This window comes from Danio rerio, chromosome 5, assembly GCF_049306965.1.
Source record: "Danio rerio strain Tuebingen ecotype United States chromosome 5, GRCz12tu, whole genome shotgun sequence".
In the NCBI taxonomy this organism is placed as follows: Eukaryota; Metazoa; Chordata; class Actinopteri; order Cypriniformes; family Danionidae; genus Danio; species Danio rerio.
This window is the reverse complement of record NC_133180.1, coordinates 23,418,027-23,438,692: the sequence shown is the minus strand read 5'-3', so window position 1 is coordinate 23,438,692 and position 20,666 is coordinate 23,418,027. Positions and strand designations below refer to the sequence as shown.

General features: G+C 35.5%; 1 protein-coding gene across 6 annotated transcripts in view; it reads right to left on the bottom strand.

Moving 5' to 3' along the window:
• npas2 (neuronal PAS domain protein 2) overlaps positions 1-19,023 on the bottom strand; it is a 119,398-nt gene extending 100,375 nt beyond the window's left edge. For 2 of the 6 annotated variants that reach the window (XM_005165120.6, XM_073949927.1), the window contains exon 1: positions 18,866-19,023. The gene's annotated coding sequence lies outside the window, so the exon portion shown is untranslated. Of the gene's footprint in view, positions 1-13,900; positions 14,012-14,301; positions 14,342-14,615; positions 14,656-14,929; positions 14,968-18,865 lie in introns of those variants that run through there. The other 4 variants (XM_073949933.1, XM_073949932.1, XM_073949926.1 and 1 more) reach the window with 4 other exon arrangements.
• Positions 19,024-20,666: the final 1,643 nt, after the last annotated feature.

Here is a 20,666-nt window from a genome sequence, read left to right as displayed (position 1 = left end):
TTTAGTGATTATTCATATTAACCCTCATTTGTGTAATAAACAAACGAGTTGAGGATCAAAAGACGTGAAAGAGAAACCATTAAAGATTCAGCGCGCTATAATCCTTCTGCCGCCTGTTTTTATGAATATTAATCAAACAAGGAGAAAACCCTCGCTGCTCTTGACTAAAGGACTGCTGTAGCTAAAGTGTTTTTTTTACAGTGAAGATGCTTAAAGCACAGTTTGTTTCATATTTTTATTCTATTGTATTTATTTCTCTTTTCTTTGCTGGGTGGAAAATAACTGTATGTATACACTTGAAGTCAGAATTATTAGCCCTCCTGAATATTAGCAACCCTTTTCCTGCCCAATTTCTGTATCATGGAAATATTTTTTTAACTTATTTCTGAACATAATAGCTTTGATATCTCGTTTCTAATTACTGATTTCGTCTATCTTTGCTATGATAACAGCACATAATATTTTACTAGATATTTCTCAAAATACAAGCATTCAGATTAAAGTGCAATTCAAAGGCTTAGTGTAATTAGGCAAGTCATTGTATAGTAGTTTCTTCTGCAGACAATCAAAAATATATATTGCTTAAGGGAGCTAATAATATTGACCTTAAATTGGTTTCAAAATATTTAAAGCTGTCTTTATTCTAGCTAAAATAAAACAAATAAAAAAAAAATATTTTAGGAAATATTGTTTAAATTCCTTGCTCTGTTAAACATAATTTGGGAAATATTTATAAAAAAAAAATCTCAGGAGCGCTAATAATTTTGACTTCAACTGATAATCGTTTTGAATAATCGTGATTACAATTATGACCAAAATAATCGTGATTATGATTTTTCCCAAAATCGAGCAGCCCTACTATTATACAGTATATGTATTTTTAAGTACAAAAAAAAATCTAAACACATGCTTAAAATTCCAACATAATAGTAAAAATAATTAAAATAAATAACTTTAAATAAATATTTAAATTTTGCTCACTCACGCAATGTGCTTGTCAACGTGTTGTAAAGGCAAAATCAAAACAAAAATGGCAGAGAAACATAAATGCAGTGATTCTTCAGAGGCGAAGAAAAAGATATACATATACATAGTAATATATACACAGTACATATGTGTGTGCGTGCGTGTGTATTTATATGGTGGGGGGGCTCCAATGTTTGTATATGTTCATGTGGGGGGGCCCCAAAGAAAAAGGTTGGGAACCACTGTTTTACGCAATAGATGCCCTTCCAGCCACAACTCAGTAGTGGGAAATATTTATTGCTCATATAAACATGAACAGGTAACAATGTGTATATTTTTCTTGTCTAATAAAGTTTTTTGCTCTAATAAAAACTGTCATGGCAATGTGAATGAATAAAAACCTTCTGACTCCTATTGACTGTTGTCATTTTCCTCTTAACTCCTATAATTAGTGTATATTTTTAGCTCTATGTTCACTTTCTAGCCAAAGCAGAAGAGTACCTACTGTGTTGGCGTGTAAAAAGGTTTTTAGTTTTGGCCAAGAGTTGGCCAAAGAGAGTTTGGTTCATTCCAAAAAAATGGAAGAAAAAAACGAATACTATGGAATATGAATACTGCATATATTATTTTATAAATATATTTTTAAATTGATATGTCGTGCAGCCCTAATTTCAAATTTAAAAGATCGGGATCATTAAAATTAGTTCATCCACAAAATGAACATTTGTTAACATTCGCATAATGAACAATTGTTAATTTACCAAAACATAGGTGACGTTTTTTTGATGAGATGAATTAATGTCAAATTTAATCTGTGGTCCATGGCGATTCATAAGATGCAAGTCAAAGAGTAATGGTACTTTGAGAGTCAAAAAATATATACAGGCAACACAAGATTAATACACTGTAAAACCCAAGAAGTTAAAGTAACTCAAACTATTCAAGGAAACCGATTGAAACACCATTTAAGTTTAAAAATTAATTCTGATGAGTACTGTGAACTTAATCTAGTTGAGTAAATGAAGCAGTTTGAGCACAGTAAAACCCAATAAATGAAGAGAACTCAAACCAACTTAGTACTGTACAACTCAATAGGTTAAGGCAACTCAAACAGTTTGAGGAAACCGATTGCTACAAACCATTTGAGTTCAAAAACTATTATAAGTAATTTGAACTTACTCCGTTAAAGTTGAAGAAATGAGGTATTTAAAGAACTCATTACACTGTAAAACCCAACAGTCAACTTTATCAAATGAAATGAGTAGTTATCTCAAAATATACTGAAGGTTAATTCTACTCATCTGAAAAGAGTTTTAAACTCAGTGCTGAAGGTAATGAGTTAATTAAATACCTCATTACTTCAACTTAAATGGAGTTTACAGTTTACAGTACTCATAGAGATTAGTTTTGTTTTGTTTTTTAACTCAAATGGTTTGTAGCAATCGGTTTCCTCAAACGGTTTGAGTTGCCTTAACCTTTTGGGTTTTAAAGTGAAACTTCAAGACTGTGTTCAAAACTCAAATGAGTAGAATTAACTTTACAGTGTATGGCCCTGACACAAAAAAAAAAACAAAAAAACACTGGTTTTATAAAAGCAAAAAGTCAGTTTGAGCATGACACTGAACATTATTTTAAAGGATTTGATCACCCAAAAATTATAATTTACCCATCCTCATGTCTTAAAACACAGAGACCTTTGTTCATCCTTGAAACATTTAGATGAAATCTGAGAGCTCTCTCCTCCGCCCCAGCAATGGTCCAGAGACATTCTAAGTACAGAAAAGGAACCAAAAACAATGTCAAAATATTCCATGTGACTTCATTAAACAGAACAGAACAGATTTATGCACAAAAAAAAAATGTGTAAAAACAACTTTGTTCACCTTGTCATCTCTTCCGTGTCAGGTCAAGGTGCGGGTTTACTATGAGCGAAGTGACATTTGTCATTAGATTCAGCAGCACAACCAAAAGTGCTTTACTGCCTGTAATAAATAAATCACCCTAATCTGATGTGAAAAACATTGGGGAACAAAGCTGTTTTTACCTTTCTTTTTCTTTTTTTTTTTTTGTGGCACACAAAAATGTTTAGAGCCAAACTGTTAAGTTAAATTGTATGATTACAGTTGAACCATTGAAGTCACATAGAAAGTTTTGACAACATTTTTGGTACCTTTTCTGAACATCTCAGGACTCTTACCATATATGGAGGATGAGTAATCTCTCCGATTTAATCTAAATTATATACGTTTGTGTTACAATGATGAACAAAGGTCTAAGAAGATTGCAATGGGATGAGGGTGACCAATTAATAACAGAATTTTCATTTTTGTGTAAACTAACATTTAAACATTACCCTAAAGTCACAGTCTTAGCAAACAGTCCTAAGCACATTCATAACATTTGCTCTTCCAGAGTTTATTACATCACTACACCTGAAACTAAATTGCACAACTCAGGTGTTTACTGTGTTTCAATGTAAACAAGTAATTTTATCAATATACAAATCCTCAGAAGATGGAACATATAGGGACTCTGTGAATCAGAGCAATTTAACACTGCTTTGCTCTGTGATTGAAAAGGAAGAGAATGCCACAGGCTTAAACCACAGTAGATTTGAATAATAATTTTTTTAATCAACCTCTCAATCAGTCTTTGCATCATTTAACTGGTAAATAAGTTTGTTGACAGAAGCTGCCTGGCAAACTACAAGCAATCCCTGAAGTATCAGAGAAAAAATGGACAACCGTGTTTATGAGTGTCTGACATCATATAAAAGATTAAAGATAAGCTTTAGACATTTACAGCTAAACTAATAATATAGGTCAGTTACAGATGCCAACATGCATACTCATATAGGAGTAAAAGATGAGAGTTTTCAGTCATAAATAAAACAAAACTAATAAAGATTTAATCATTCTTTATACACTAATGTCATAAATTAGCTATAACATTATAAATGGATCCTGTTTTATTTTTAATAGTATTATTATTCTGTATCATTTTACGATATATATATATATATATATATATATATATATATATATATATATATATATATATATATACACCTTTGAGAGGAATTAAGTGTTCATATGTTAAATGTCAATTGTTAATTGAAATTCGATGACTGCTATTGTTAAATGTTATATTAAGTCGGTAGTATTAAGTCGGTTGTAGTAATGTCTGTTGTATTAATGTCAGTTCTATTAGGACAGTTATATTAAGTCATTTGTATTACTGTCAGATGTATTAAGTCAGTTGTATTAAGTCAGTTTTGTTAAATCAGTTATATTAAGTCAATTATATAATTCTTTTACTGTCAGTTGTATTAAGTCAGTTGCATTACTGTCGATTAGATTTAGTCAGTTATATTAAGTCAGTTTTATTATAGTGAGTTTTATTACAGTCAGTTATAATACAGTCAGTTGTATTAAGTCAAGTGTATTAATTCAGTTATTTTAGTCAGTTGTATTACTGTAAGCTGTATCAAGTCAGTTGAATTAAGTCAGTTATAAAGTCAATTGTGTTTAGTCAGTTGTATTACAGTCAGTTGTGTTAAATCAGTTATATTAAGTCAGTTATATTAAGTTCATTGTATTACTGTCAGTTGCATTAAGTCAGTTATTTTAGTCAGTTGTATAAGCTGTATTAAGTCAGTTGTATTACTATAAGCTGTTTTAGGCAGATGCATTACTGTCAATTATATTTAGTCAGTTGTATTACTGTCAGTTGCATTAAATCAGTTGTATTAAGTCAGTTGTATTACTGTCAAGGGGTGACGCGGTAGCGCAGTAGGTAGTGCTGTCGGTTCGAGCCTGGGCTGGATCAGTTAGCATTTCTATGTGGAGTTTGCATGTTCTCCCCACATTCCAGTGGGTTTCCTCCGGGTGCTCTGGTTTCCCCCACAAGTCCAAAGAAATGTGGTACAGGTGAATTGGTTAAGCTAAATAGTCCGTGTTGTACGTGTGTGAATGAGGGTGTTTGGGTGTTCCCCAGTGATGGGTAGCTGCTGGAAGGGCATCCGCAGCGTAAAACATATGTTGGATAAGTTGGTGGTTCATTCCGCTGTGGTGACACCAGATTAATATAGAGACTATGCCAAAAAGAAATGAATGAACGAACATTACTGTCAGTTGTATTAAACCAGTGATATTTAGTCATTTCCTTTTAATTTAATGAACCTAACACTTACTTCAATGTGTAAAAACAAACTAAAACAAACAGATATACATTCTTTACTTGTCATTTTATATGTTTTTTATTCTATTTTTAAATCCAGATAATTACATCAAATCAGATACAGATATTTAAGTCAAATCCAGATAATTACACTGAATGGCAATTTTGAGCATTATTTCACTCACACACTTAAAACCCTTTTTCTTGTAATCTGATTTGATGCAGACACCAAAATTGTGTCGAATCTTTGACACCTCTAAAAGGATGCAGAATGTTTTAATTATTTGTGACCTGGGGTCCCTCGTAACTCACTTAAATAATCTAAGATTATTTAGCAGATCCTGAATTTTTTAATCTTGATAATTGATCTCTTGCAAATTTGGTTCTTCAGACAAGTTCACGAATCAGATTAAATGTCTGGATGAACTGATCTGAGATCGCTGCATGTGTTGTGAAGGGCAGATCCATTGATCAGCAGTGCAACGATTGGCTGACAGCACAACGTAATGACATTAATATTCAATTATTCATGTGAGCAATTATACAAAATTAGTAGTAAACGGTTTGTTAAATATGACACACAATGACTTAACCCATTTGTTGTGGGTTGCAGGCTTTACACTTTCACGTGTCAAGAGTATTTAGCTATTTATTTTGTTTTACTTTTAGAGTGGATTTTTTTTTATTATAGAAACTAATTAATTTTTTTCTTACTATTCAATTAATAAATGGCTGTTCAAATTAATCTAGCATCAAAAAAGCATTTTTATATTGATAAAGGTGTCTGCAACTTTTGCAAAACATCAAATCCCCAGTATATTAGCTGTCAAACATGAATGCATGAATTATTATTCCTTTCCTTTAAAGAAGCAATAGAAAAAAGAAAAAAAAACGAGAATATTGTGCATGTCTATTATCATACACAAATCGTATTAAAACTGGGTCAACACCTTAAAATAGTATGTGTTTGTATCTAAAAAGTCCTTAAATGTTCTCTTTGAACCTCTTTGTACTTTTATTTCGTAGAACGAGTGTATATTGCATTTATTTTATTTTAATTTGTAAAACTTGCAATGACAAAAACTCAGATGAGTTTTGAAGATTGAAACAATCCTGGATCGTGTCAAATCGTCAATAACCAAATTCAGCTAATTGAGTAATCCACATACGAAGAATGAAAAAAAAAGAGAGAAAAAAACTAAAAACAAATAAGCTAAAAACAAATAAAAACAATCTGATATCTGAAGATAACAAGTATCACACATATATTTATAGATTTATGTGAAAAATGTTGAGATTTGTTTGGCAAGTTAATATGAGAAATGACCGAAAAACTAAAAAAAACAACAACTTTGTTTTACACTGTATATGTGGGTTTTGTATTAAATATTGCCTTTTAATTAAACATTTGCATTTCAGGAAAACACATTTCTATCTTATTTAAGTTCTTTCAGCCCTTTTGACAAAGGTTATTTTGGACTAATAGGGATGAACGAGCCGGAGAATGTAAATGAGAGCGAGATCAAAGCAAGAGAGGAAATGTAAGTGATGCCTCAAAGTGTGTCTAATTGAAGCATGAATGGAGGAATTGACTGGCTTGACTCTAATTGATTAAAGTCAAAGGAAGGACAGAGCACTAAAGAAATGAAGAAGAGAAAAGAATTGACAAGGAAAAAGCACATGACACACATTGAATTAAAGGGAGAAGGAATATTTCAGCAAAAAAAAACAAAAAAAACACACACACACACACACACACACAATAAAACAAATGAAAGAGGCAGATAAAAGAAGAGCCCAGTGTGTAATTGTGTTGTGGTCACATTTACGTCATACTTTAGAAAGAAGCTTTCAGAAGACTGTAGTAAAATCTTTTGTATAAAAAACTCCTTCCACAAAAGAACAATATTGCCCTCGAACTATGTTTCACAACTTAACATAGAAATCCTTCACGCAGCATTTCATCTGCCAAACTTACACAAACACCTGAGCGACCTCAAGGCAAAGAGAACATAACTGGATGAGCAACTGTTATATACCATACTTTACTATGAATCTATAATAACAAAAACATTGTGCAAAAACAACACAAAGTGGAAGACGGATGTATTTATCACCAACAATCTGACAAGCTGTGAACTGTGATCAAAAGCTTTCACTGCACAACGGAGTCATCATGACAAAGTAACTTTTACAATCTGTTTACAGTGCAGAGTTTTATAGGTTTACAGTGTAACTATAATGACCTGTCATTTAAAAACAAGCTGAAAGTTCATTACAGCTGCCACTAGAGGGCAAATTGAGATCATGTTCACTTGATAAGCGTTCAGTCATGCATTTTATGAATAGAAATCTGACACCATTAGGCAAAAAAACAAATCCACTCCATCATAACAAACTTTTTTTTATTGCTCTAATGCATTTTTCATGCAAATTACTTAAACATGAATAAGCAGTCTTATGAATAATAATAATAATAATAATAATAATAATAATAATAAAAAGAATTCTCAGTTTCTTTGGATGAACTGAACGTTAGGTATGGGTTAAATTAAAAATGCTGTATTGTTTTTACTCTATAAAGGTTTGCAAAATTGTATTTCTTTTCAATTTAAAAATATTTATGTAAATATTGCCAATATAAAAATATTAGCATTTAGAGCTTTAAAAAACAACAACAATTAATCTAAATAACAATTTTTCCAGTTTTTTTTTTTTTTTTTTTTTACAGAAAAATATGAAGGTATTTCACCAAATATTGCTCTATATATTTGCTACAACTTAAAATATTGTGTTAAAGTATTGAGTTGTATAAACAAAACAAAAAATGAACAAGTCCAACAACAACAATTTTTTGATTATTTTATTTAAAAAGTGGTTAAAATCCACTTTTCCAGGTCAAAAAAATGTACACTTTCAAATTTGAGTTAATAAAAAAAGGCCTCTTTTTGTAGGGGTTTATTATAACACAGACAACATATACAGTTATTTTAACCACTTTCAACAGTGTGTTATGAAAATTCAAAGGTTTTACTTTAAAATGATACCAAACTTTTGATACCAAACCCAATTTAGATTAGCATTTGACTTTAAGAGGTTAAGCCGAATCAAAATCACCTTATGAGTCCATTGAATTAATATTTTTATTAAACTGACATAAAACAGCTTGCGTAACATAAAATCAAGTTAGAACATGATTAACTTAGTTTAATAACAACACATGTAACAACACATGTTGTCCAGACTAATTGATCATATAATTTTTTAAAGTGTACCTAAACAATAAAGTCACTTAATTGTAAATATTTTTTATACAGAAGGCTCATTAAATAATTGCTTTGTATAGTTTTTATTTTACATTCTTTAGGTGAAACAAAACACAGATGTTTCAGCACAATGCTTTCCCAAATTTAGTATCACCTGAAGATTGTAAAATAAAAACTATACAACGTGATTATTTAATGAGTGTGAATCATGACCTTCTGAATAGTATTATTGACAAGATTAATGAAAAAAAAAGTAAAAAAAAGTTTTAAAAAAATGCAAGCACAGTGCAAACTTCATTACTCAACGTAAATATTTTATAAAAATATTTATATTTATTATATATTTAAACAGTTAAAAAGTCAACAGTGCACATTTCACACAAAAATGCAGAAATACATCCATTTAACTTTTAATTATTTTGAATTGTTTTCTTTTTTTCTCACTTATAAACATTGGTCAGCATATATACTGTAAGTACACCCCTCGCAAATCTCTCTTTTAAATGTATATTTTTATTAGGAAGCTACAGAATATTATATTTGTGCATATACATTAGATTAGTCAGCCCTGAAGCCAAATTTGGAGCTTATCTAACAAAATGAATTACAATAATGGTTCAAAAACATTTACAGCCAATTTTATATGTTATAGAAAATATTAAAGACAAATTTAAAAAAAAGAGGAAATATCAAGAGAAGCAAAAACGTAAGAAATTTTGTTGAAATTTTGTTGCCTGTATTTTTATTATTTTTTGCGATATTCAACTTGAATTTCAATTTATAAATATTTTTGGTGACTAAAATATTATTTGAATAAATAAATAAATATATTTATATTTGAATAAATATAAATAATAAATCTGTTTTTTTTTTAAAGCACCAAAATACATAGCCTATAATCACTGAGAAGTGGATACAAATATTGGGGTTTACTTAACTATGCGGAGCACTGAAAATGTCCTTCTGTTCTTATTTTGATATGTATGCATGCTTGTACCCTGAACTCCTGAAAAACCACACTTTTAAATCTCATTCTTATTCTGATTAAACTAAATAAAAATGAAAAATATCTTATTGAAAAATACCTGAAATTAATAAGTTTTTAAAAAATAGAGTTAACATTTGCTTCAAGTAGCAAGACTTATATTAGCTTTAAACTAATAAATAATATTTTATCTGATTTTAGCTTCAGTTAAGTGTAATAACCCTTGCATTTAGTCATTTCTTTGATCATGTGTTATACAAGCCAGAGGCTAAACTTCTATCTCCATTTAAACAGGTACTCCTCTCTATCTTTATTTATTTCTCTCTCTCTCTGCTGAATCTTTCATTTTCAGTGTTTTTCAGCTTCATGCTCTGTTCTTGTGGCTCGGAGGCTGTAGATCTGACACAGGATTTGAACATTCAGCACTGCTCTGAGAGCTCTTAAAGGGCCAGCACTTCTCTAAACGATGTCAGGCGCAGCAACAGCTCAATGCCATTTCTGCCTGCCGAGTCACATTGATATGCTTGCCTGCGTGCTAGGGCGAAGCTTGCAGGCCGTGTCCCAGTAACCCAGTTTTCCCAGTGTGAAAGCTCTGTAACAGCCCAGCAGTGGCCACTGTGTCATCTGTTACCTAACACTGTTACCGGAGGGGGTGTACCTGTCATATGCCCTCTCCACCCCAAGTTTCCGCTGAGGCTTTTTTTTCTCTTTTTTTTTTGCGAGTCACTCTATTTGGTTTTCTACTAATGAGAACCTTTATTCAGAAACACTTAACATTTAGATCAGAACAGGGCACATCCGTCTGCCTACACAGTCCAATGGATTTAAAAGCCTGAAGATAGAATATGAATGAACGATATCCATTAAGCACAAAAACAGAAATAAAGCAAGCCACATAACACAGAAGACTTCCCGTTTACACCTGGACTATTCTGATTTCTGGACATCAAGAGCCAATCAACAGCCAGGAAAGTACTAGTCTTATAATCACATATTTCAAGAGTTCACACTTAGATATTGCTTGATACTAATAGCAGGTTGGGCATGCTGTCCCGGGAGGGAACCCCGAGCGTGGAGATAACTGAACCCGGGGCTCCCGACTGGTAAATTAGCATGTAAGGGGGTCCGAAATCAGGTAGTTCTTGAGAGCTCCCACTGGTAAAGGGGGGAAAGAGGTGGATGGGGTGGACAAAATAAGAAAAGTAAGGTGAAATGGGGTATTTAATGTAGGTTTGGATTAATCTGAATGATTTATTAATGATCGCAGATGAGAGACCAACAGCAATCAATCATATCACGGGCTCCTCTCAAAATTAGTTCATAAAACTTCACTTAGACTGATGGTTAAATAATTAGATTGGTTTACAGCTTCATTGGTTAATGACACCACAAGAGCCACCCCTGAATGACATCTAAACCAACCAATTCCAGTTTGTTTGGTCAGTGTCATTTGTAGGTGTGTAAACATGTTAATTTGATGTCTCTAAAATAATGGTCTGGCATGGAATATATTTAGTGGCATCAACAGATGATAACGTCACAAGTGATTGGCATTTTGTGCAGTTTATGCCTCAGACATAGGCCTGTCACAATAATCAATAAATTGACTTCTCGTGCAATACTTAGACATGACCTCAATAATTTTTGGAGTAGCAATAAATATTTACAAATGAACAAATATTCTTAAAGCCATTTTACTATTTGATTTAGTGTAAATATAATAGTAATAGTGTATACATAATAGGACATTTTATCATCAACCTTTTAATATACCGTTAACATACTCATACCTTTTTAACATCAAATTACAGAATCTAAATTACCTTAATGGAAAGTCTTTGTCTATATATTTTTGAGGTGTAATTTTGTCCCATGCTTCCTGCAAACAAGTCCTAAGATTGGCAACAGTAGAGGGTTTATTGACGCAATTTGAACTTTGACATTCACCACACATTCTCTATTGGAAACAGGTCGGGACTGTGGGCAGGCCAGTCAAGTACCTGTATTCGTACCAAATCAAAATTCCCATCACCTGTTTAAAAAAGCACATCCTTATTTAGCCAATTTACCTGATTACTGTCCCTAAACTGTTCTAAATAACTTCAATAATGGAAAGTCTTTGTTCCTTGAAAGTGTTTATGTCTATTTACATTGCTATGCCGTTTTATTATAATTATATAATCAGTGGCATGAAAGGATCTCAGTAATATTGCTTATCGCAGCAATTTCTGTGACAATATACTGCACGACAAAAATTCTTTATTGTTACAGGTCTCCTCAGATGTTCAACCAGCAGAAGTAACGTTCAAGGCAAAGTCTAGTCATTCAGACTAGTCACTAGTCATAGTGACATTCAAGGCAAAGAACTAACAGTCAGAATTTTTGTAAAAGAGAAGAATCACAGAGACTGTATCCAAGATTTTCCTCATTTACTATAACCTACTTCACTAATTAAGGCCATGTTCCATTCTGAAGGAGTCATCCCTATGCCTTAATCCCTCTTTGGGAACGACAGCTTCAAAGGGATGAATCGATAGGGGACCCAAAAAAGGCACTTTTGTCTCATCAGCCTCCCTATTTAAACACTCACAAAGAATCATGTGCTGGTCCAATACTTGTCTGCTAGTATATAGAATGAGTCAATGAAAACAAGTAAACAAATTTAGTGTCAAAAAGTGTGTAATTTAACTACACAAGGAATGGATGATACACTAATGACTGAGCTGCATTATGAGACTGAATGAGTGCACTCAATAGAGCCTCAGCATCTTAAATCCTCAAAAGTTTATTTTAAAAAAACTGTATGTACATTTATAAAACTATACCTTACATCAGTGTTTCTCAACCATGTTCCTGGACGACCACCAACACTACATGTTATGGATGTCTCTTTTGTCTGTCACAACCATTACAGGTCTTTCAGTCTCTGCTAATGAGCTAATGATCTAGATCAGGTGTGTTTGGTTAAGGAGACATTTATTATGTGCAGAGCTGGTGGTCCTCTAGAACGTGGTTGAGAAACACTGCCTTATATGACCTTTGCATCAAACTTCTAAAACAATAGTTAGAAAATACACCATGAATCTTTTTTTTTCTTTTTTGAAAGTTTTGAAAACAGTCATGGAGTTCCTCTTTTGCTATTTGACCAAATGGGACTGGAAAAAAAATTTATTTAGTACTCTCCCAACCACTGCACTACAAGTTTACTCAACTATGATGACACTTAAAAAACACATAACAATATGTAATGCTTCAAGGTGCTGTTAGAATTTTTTTTTTTTTATAATATTAGGTATTAAAAATTCAAATAAAGCTAAGCAAACACCTCCATTTATCACTTTAAGTGTGTCCTTTTGAGTAAGCAACAGATCAATATGCACACTAGCAGTTATCATGCCAACTTGGGCCAAATACAAGACTTATATCACAAGACAAGTAGGAGATTGTCAAGGCCACAAGTGCAGGTATTTGGACAGGTCCTATGTGTTTTTGGACCCCATTAAAAATGGATGGTACCTTAAGAAGAAAGTTTTTGGGGAAGAGAGGGGGTGGGCTGATTTTAGACATAGGCAAGCATTGTTAACAGTACATTTGCATGGTCTGGTCAGCATGTGACTATCTGACTGCAAACAAACAACTATTGTTTTCTTGAACAATAAATTCAGTAGACCTCTAAAACATGAATGTCATTCCATATGCATCAAAGTAAAGGCACAAAATGATGCTAAATTTACATTTACATTTACATTTAGTCATTTAGCAGACGCTTTTATCCAAAGCGACTTACAAATGAGGACAAGGAAGCAATTTACACAACTAAGAGCAACAATGAATAAGTACTAAAGGCAAGTTTCAGGTCTGTAAAGTCTAAGAAGGGAAGTGTTAGTAGTTTTTTCTTTTTTTTTTTTTTTTTTTTTTTTTTTTTTTTTTTTTTTTTTTTTTTTTTTTTTTTTTTTTTTGTACAATTAGTGTGATATTCAAAGAGGCAATTGCAGCTTAGGAAGTGAAGTGGAGACTAAATAGTTGAGTTTTTAGTCGTTTCTTGAAAATAGCGAGTGACTCTGCTGTTCTGATGCAGTTAGGGAGTTCATTCCACCAACTGGGCAGATTGAGCGTGAGCGTTCGCGAAAGTGATTTTTTTCCTCTTTGGGATGGAACCACGAGGCGACGTTCATTCACAGAACGCAAGTTTCTGTAATGTGTAGCAGTGTCCTCCGGCCTCAACCAGGTCTCAGTTAGAGCCATGAGATTATAGTCAGAATATGTAGCTATGGAGGTAATAAAATCAGCCTTGTTAACAGCTGATTGACAATTCCAGAGGCCCACGGAGAGAGAGAGTTGTGAAATAGTAGATACATGTATTGAACGAAGGTTGTGAGGATTACGCCTGCAGCGCACCTCCCGTGTTTTGCGAGTGTTAGTAACAACAGGAATTAGAAAACACATAATAAAAGTGCACTGACAACAAAAAATAAGTGTGAAGTAAAACAATACAGTAAAGTACTCAAGTGCTTTGTCGGTGTCTTTGCTCGGTGGAGTCGCGCAGGTAGAGTCGATGGTCTTTACCCTCGTCGGTCTTCACACGAGGCGGTCTTCACACGAGGCTGCCGCGACCGCTGCCGCGGTGAACTAGTTGTTTATATAACCCCAAAGCACTAGCTGATTGAATTCAGCTGGACACGCCTCGAGAGTCAAAACAAGGGCCGAAACTGAGGCGGACGACGCGAACCGCGTCTGCGTTCGCTACACAAGCTCTTATAGTAACCAAGGAAACAGTGGCTAAACAACTTCTAGTATTATACACAACTGAAAGCAAGTTTAAATGTCCTACAACTTTACACAAACAGCTGGAAACAAGTCCTCAAACCATACACAACAACTGAAACAAATCTTAAATGTACTTACAGGCTGCTGTTCTAGATGCTGCTAAAGTGCTTCTCCTGCCGACTAATGCTACCGTGCTCACTATATAGTGGTTACCTGGCGTTTGGACACGCCTCCCGAGTCAAAACAAGGGCCGAAACTGAGGCGGACGACGCGAACCGCGTCTGCGTTCGCTACACAAGCTCTTATAGTAACCAAGGAAACAGTGGCTAAACAACTTCTAGTATTATACACAACTGAAAGCAAGTTTAAATGTCCTACAACTTTACACAAACAGCTGGAAACAAGTCCTCAAACCATACACAACAACTGAAACAAATCTTAAATGTACTTACAGGCTGCTGTTCTAGATGCTGCTAAAGTGCTTCTCCTGCCGACTAATGCTACCGTGCTCACTATATAGTGGTTACCTGGCGTTTGGACACGCCTCGAGAGTCAAAACAAGGGCCGAAACTGAGGCGGACGACGCGAACCGCGTCTGCGTTCGCTACACAAGCTCTTATAGTAACCAAGGAAACAGTGGCTAAACAACTTCTAGTATTATACACAACTGAAAGCAAGTTTAAATGTCCTACAACTTTACACAAACAGCTGGAAACAAGTCCTCAAACCATACACAACAACTGAAACAAATCTTAAATGTACTTACAGGCTGCTGTTCTAGATGCTGCTAAAGTGCTTCTCCTCATTTGTATAACCCTTCATTAAGACAGATCAGTGCACTGCTAATATGGCTAGTGAACTGCTTAGTTAATTAGCCCTGACACAGGCGGATTCACAGTCTTTCCCAATATACCACAACTACATAATCAAGTGTACTGTAAAAGTGATATGACCAATATGTAACAACAGCATGCATTTTTGTTGCTTTATCTTATTAAAATAGCTTGCAGACTTGATTTGATTCAGCTTAAAAATCAAAACAGCCAGCTTGTGTTTACAATGTTTTTGTTCTCATAAAACACAAGTAGTATGCTGTGAATTAAGGCAATATAAAAACAGAAAGCTGATAAAAGTCAAACAGTCCACTTACAAAGCAAGACACTCTGAAAATCTCATGCTGTTTGTAAGTTTGATAGTTGGTAAACAGAGGGGTTCCCAAACTTTTCAGCCCGCGACCCCCAAAGTGACAATGCCAGTGACTCGTGACCCCCAATATTCTCTGAGGTGGTGGTTATAAATACAGAAACCTTGTATGCAATGATGCGCACACACACACCAATAGACCTAAGTCTATTCTTTGTTTTTTTTAAATGTATGTCAGTGCTGTAAATGGGCTAGAAAGTTTAACCTGGTGTTATAAAATCAATCTGCTGCATCTGACAGTATTGCTGTGTCTTTAGTATAATGTAATTACCAGAGAAGTCGCAATCCAATAGAACTATTAACTATAAGCTACTATAGTAACTATATAGTTTATAGTAACTATAAACGACTATTTTTTTTCTCTTCAGTAGGTTATTGATAAAATACAGTAAGTCTTAAGGTTTAATAAAAATTAATTGATTTTTGAAAATCACCAGACGACCCCCCCTTTATTGTCCCGCGACCCCTTGGGGGGTCCCGACCCCCACTTTGAGAACCTCTGGGTAAACAGATGGAAGCAGCAGCAGTTCAGACCATGATTTAGATTTCCATTTTAAAAGGGAAAGAGTAACATGTGTATCTTCAGAGGATTGGAACCAGCAGTAGAGAATTTAATCTAACTGGTCATCAGATAGATCTGATACTCTTGTTCAAGATGGGATGTTATAATAGCTGTTGCCCAAGTATATAGACAACATGATCCTGTCACCTCCTTCCAAAAACCCAAAGAACTCCTGGATCATAAGCCTGTGTGCTCTGTGTTCAGAAAGACCACAGGTCTGAATTTTACCCATGATGTGATCATATTAGTAAAAATAAAAAAAATTCTGTTCAGATCGGCTCATTTTTAGCATTTTTTACTTTCAAAGCACTGTGCAACCTCCAACAAGGTGCAATAACACCCATGGAAAGAATATAGGGATGCTAAGCAGCCAATGCGCAACTCTGAAGGTCACAAGCCTTGTATTTTTCAAGAAACTCACAAGGATTTCTAGGACCACTGAGAACCAGAACTTCAATTCAACATCTCATTTGAAGAATGGTGCCACCATCAATCTTAAGGGCAATTATAATTTACATAAAGTGCAGGATGAGCACCATCTGCTGGCCTCATCAATGCCAGCAACCCATGAAATAGCTGTCCCATTAACATCTCATCCAGGTACTGGTCGGACTCTTTTAGCTTCAACAGAAATCTAGATGAGAGGAAAGAGTAAAAAAGATCTAGCTAGAAGAGGATGGATACATGGATTCATGATTTAAACAGGTCAGGAAAACACAAGTTCAACTGATTTAAAAAAAGTGTGCACATTGCCCTACTTAATACATGAAGTGAAATAAAGTAAATGATTGTGTCTATAGACTTCCCACTTGTGTTTCATTCAGGCAACCACAGAACAAAAATGTCAAACAATCAGATTGAGGACTGACCGACACTCAGGCCCCGTTTACACTAATGCGTTTTAGTTTGAAAACGCATAAGTTTTGCTACGGTTACGCCATCCGTCCACACTACGCCGGAGTTCTCGAGCGCCGAAAACGGAGCGTTTCGAAAACGCTGGAGAGGCCGTTTTCATTCTAAAACGCTGCAGCTCCGTCTCAGTGTGGATGGGGAAAGACGGAGATATCTGAAAACGGAGGCGGGGCTGCAGACATTCGCCTCTCTGATTGGGGCTTTTCCTCAATATTAAGTAGCCTAACACACAGTTCAGTCCTGAATCTTCTCCGTGTAAGTTCAGACTTCGCAAGTTTGATCAAGGCTGCATCTCTTCTTCTCAGTTTGATATGGAAAACATACCGAGGACACGCGTCAATCTTCACAGGGAACAGTGTACTTTATAACTTCATTCACATCACCTTGGCTACGTTGTTTCACTTTCTCAACAATAAAATGTAAACTTGATATAAGGAACTGCCTATTTTTATTTTAATATTAACAACTAAACAGACAGCAGAAATGTTGAGGCGTCGTGCTGCATGAGCGTCATCTTCACTGTGTGCATATTTATAACAAAACGGAGCCGATAACAACTGCCTCCTTTCAATTTCAGTGAAAATACGAAACACACCCTCTCTTTTGCTGAATATCAGTTTTAATAATCGATAATGGCCATTATAAAAGTATAACATACAATAAGTTTATACATTATAGGAAATAAAGGCAAGCGATCAGTCAATATACAGAATGTAGGCTACGTGCTTACATTAATCATTAACTTATCTTTGCGCTCAGCCAAAACACGTTACCTGAGAACAAGTAATAGATTCCAGTGACCAAAGTCAGGGAATATGTCGTTAGATAAAGACAACAAGATGAATGAAATATCACGTTTAATAAATATAGTGAGATTAGATCCAGCGGGAGATGCTTGATGAGAAGTCCGACTAGCAGAGCTCTCATCTGGGTAGATGGGCTCCAGCGATTGCCAAAGTGTGTGTGTGTGGTCACGTGATGTGCGTTTTCAGCGTTTTGGTGTGGACGGAGAGCAGTTCAGAAACGCTGGGTAAAACGCGAGTGTGGACGCGGATCGTTTTCATTCTAAAACGCCGTTTTAAAACTAATACGCACTAGTGTAAACGGGGCCTCAGAGGCTCTGTCACGTATAGACACTTCTGTGGCTTTATGTATACACATACAATTATCGACCTATTAAACACACCTAAAGCCTCCATATGGTAACCTACAATCTCAGTGACGAATATTTCAAATAATTCACAACTTGCTTCCGTTTGGTAACTTTCTAGAACGACAAATGAACAAGACACTAAAATGCTACGCCTGAATGTGAACGCAAAACAAAACTGAAGGGGCGACTGCGCACAACAAAGCGTCAGCAGTGAACTTTTTATTCCTCTCAACGAAATCCAGGGCATGACGTCACTGCCACCGGCTCATGATTCTCAAGTCATGTGTTACATAACTTGCAATATTTTCATAAGTGCTTTTATTCCCTTCAAACTTTCAATTGTCATATTGGCAACGTTTCACCAAAGCACTCTGTATAACTAAAACCCATAGGAAGCTGTAAAACAGACTAGACATGACTTTGTTACCCTGCTGCTCCTCTTGACCTCGATTAAAAGCACACAGAGAGACGTCAACTCGGCCAGTCAATGAATATGTATATGCAGAGCCGCGCTCAGAATAATCTGCCATTCCATCTGACACAGATATCACAGTAGTAACTTCTTCATCTTCATTCTTGGAATAGCTCTGTCATTTCAAAAGTACAGAAACTGTCCTGCCTATATAAGAAACTAATCCATCACATCACTGAGAGAATAATAAAGGAATTTAACACAAGATAAAACTAATTCACACAGTTCTCTCTACTTAAAATCGATATAAACACCGCAACTTTAACTGTATGCTTGAAATGACCACAGCTGCATGTCAACCCGTTATGGGTGCTTGCACCGGGCGCCTTTAACACAATGACACACTTCTCGCGTGCTCTAATTTCACAAACTAAACCAAGCAACAACCGGCTGAACTCACCTAATCAGAGGCAGCGATGAGAAACCGACTTCAACGGAAAAGTTGCTAGGAACCTCCAGCGACGAGAAGCACCGAGAGCGCTTATTTGCCTTCCTTGCCTTACACATGAAATAGAGTTACATAACCGGCACCGTTTCTGTGGGCAATGAGTGACTTCCAGAGCGCTTTTTTCATTCACTGATGTTCATTTTCCAACGCACACACCTCACACTTTACGTCATCAGCCGTCGTCATACCTTAAAAGGAGCGAAGGGGCGTGACCGGACCGGATTCGCCAGAGTCAGCGGAGGGGTGAGCGCGCGCCCTCCGCAGCGCGTGCTCGCCAAAGCGCCCTCCCGCCGGTCTCTTCGTTTCTCCGTTCTCCGACTGCTTGAACGGCGGCCAGAGAATGTCATCGGCGGAGAATTAAGGGGGCCGTGTCTCAGTGAGGCAAGCTCTTCGTGCGGAAACAGAGGGGGTTACATTTGGAGGGGATACCAGATTTAGCAGAATATTACAAATAGCTTACCACACATTAAAAACAATAATAATCAAGTTGCGTTCGAGATACCAAAATGACGTGGGAGTTCTGTAGGCAGTTATGTTATGTAAGGACTATGGTTTCATAAGGTGCATTTTGCCAGCTTATTAGTTTGTGGCTGTGAAATGCTTGAGCGGAATGACTTGAATGTTGCGTCACTCGTAACCCCCAACTGGACCAACGAGTTTATGCGCGCATTTATGAGCGCGAGTTGTGTGTGTGTTTGGGGTGCATGTTTTGTACGTGTATATAGGCTAATAGAACTTTGGGTTCACTGCCATAGAAGCCTTTGTTACTCTCTTGAGGTTTGAAAGTCTCTTAGCTGACTTCAGAAAAGAACAAAACTTGAACTGAGTAAACTGAGCTATCATCTTCTGTAGGATACAGCTGGATTGCAAAAATGATGCCAGTAAAATGAACAGTCAAAGCCCAGTTTTACATTTTTGTATCTATGGCACTTCAAACAATACATAGGCCTATTATCTTACAGCAACTTTACAAAAACTTTAACAGAAAAATAGCTTAATTAGTTCTGTAAAGCACAGCTATGGAGATAAATCAGATTCTGCTGTAAAGCAACTTTGATAGTCTACAGGGTCATTTGTAGTTTAAGTATAACTTCTGATCCAAACTCTTGTGGTGTCTAGGCTGGACTATAGATCATTTTGAGGGATGTAAACAAAAACAAAGATCCCAACGTAGTTGCTGTTTTACATTTTTCATTTCTAGAGCTTCTGAGAATCCAAAAAGAGCCACATATTGTTAAATAATGTTATGACAGCTGTTATGACATTAAGTTGTGATTGAATTACCTCTTGTTACAGTTATGACATAGTTTGATGACAAGCAGGAAATATTCATGGGCCAATGACATTACTACATTGAAATGGTATATAGTGCTCCTCTAGCTGGACTCACATTTTGCACCCTTAAACCTCTTTAAATGGTCCATAAACTCTGCAGCTCTTCTGAGGCCTATGTATCAACTCTGCATAGTACGCACAAAAACTTTGCACATTAGAACGTGCGCTGGTGGGGCGATGTAGTGCTGTTGCTTCACAGCAAGAAGGTTGCTGGGTTGCTGGTTCGATCCTTGGCTCAGTTGACGTTTCTATGTGGAGTTTGCATGTTCTCCCTGCGTTCGCGTGGGTTTTCTCCGGGTGCTCTGGTTTTCCACACAGTCCAATGACATGTTGTACAGGTAAATTGGGTGGGCTAAACTGTCTGTAGTGTATTAGTGTGTGTGAATGAGTGTTTGTGGGCATTCGCTGTGTAAAAACA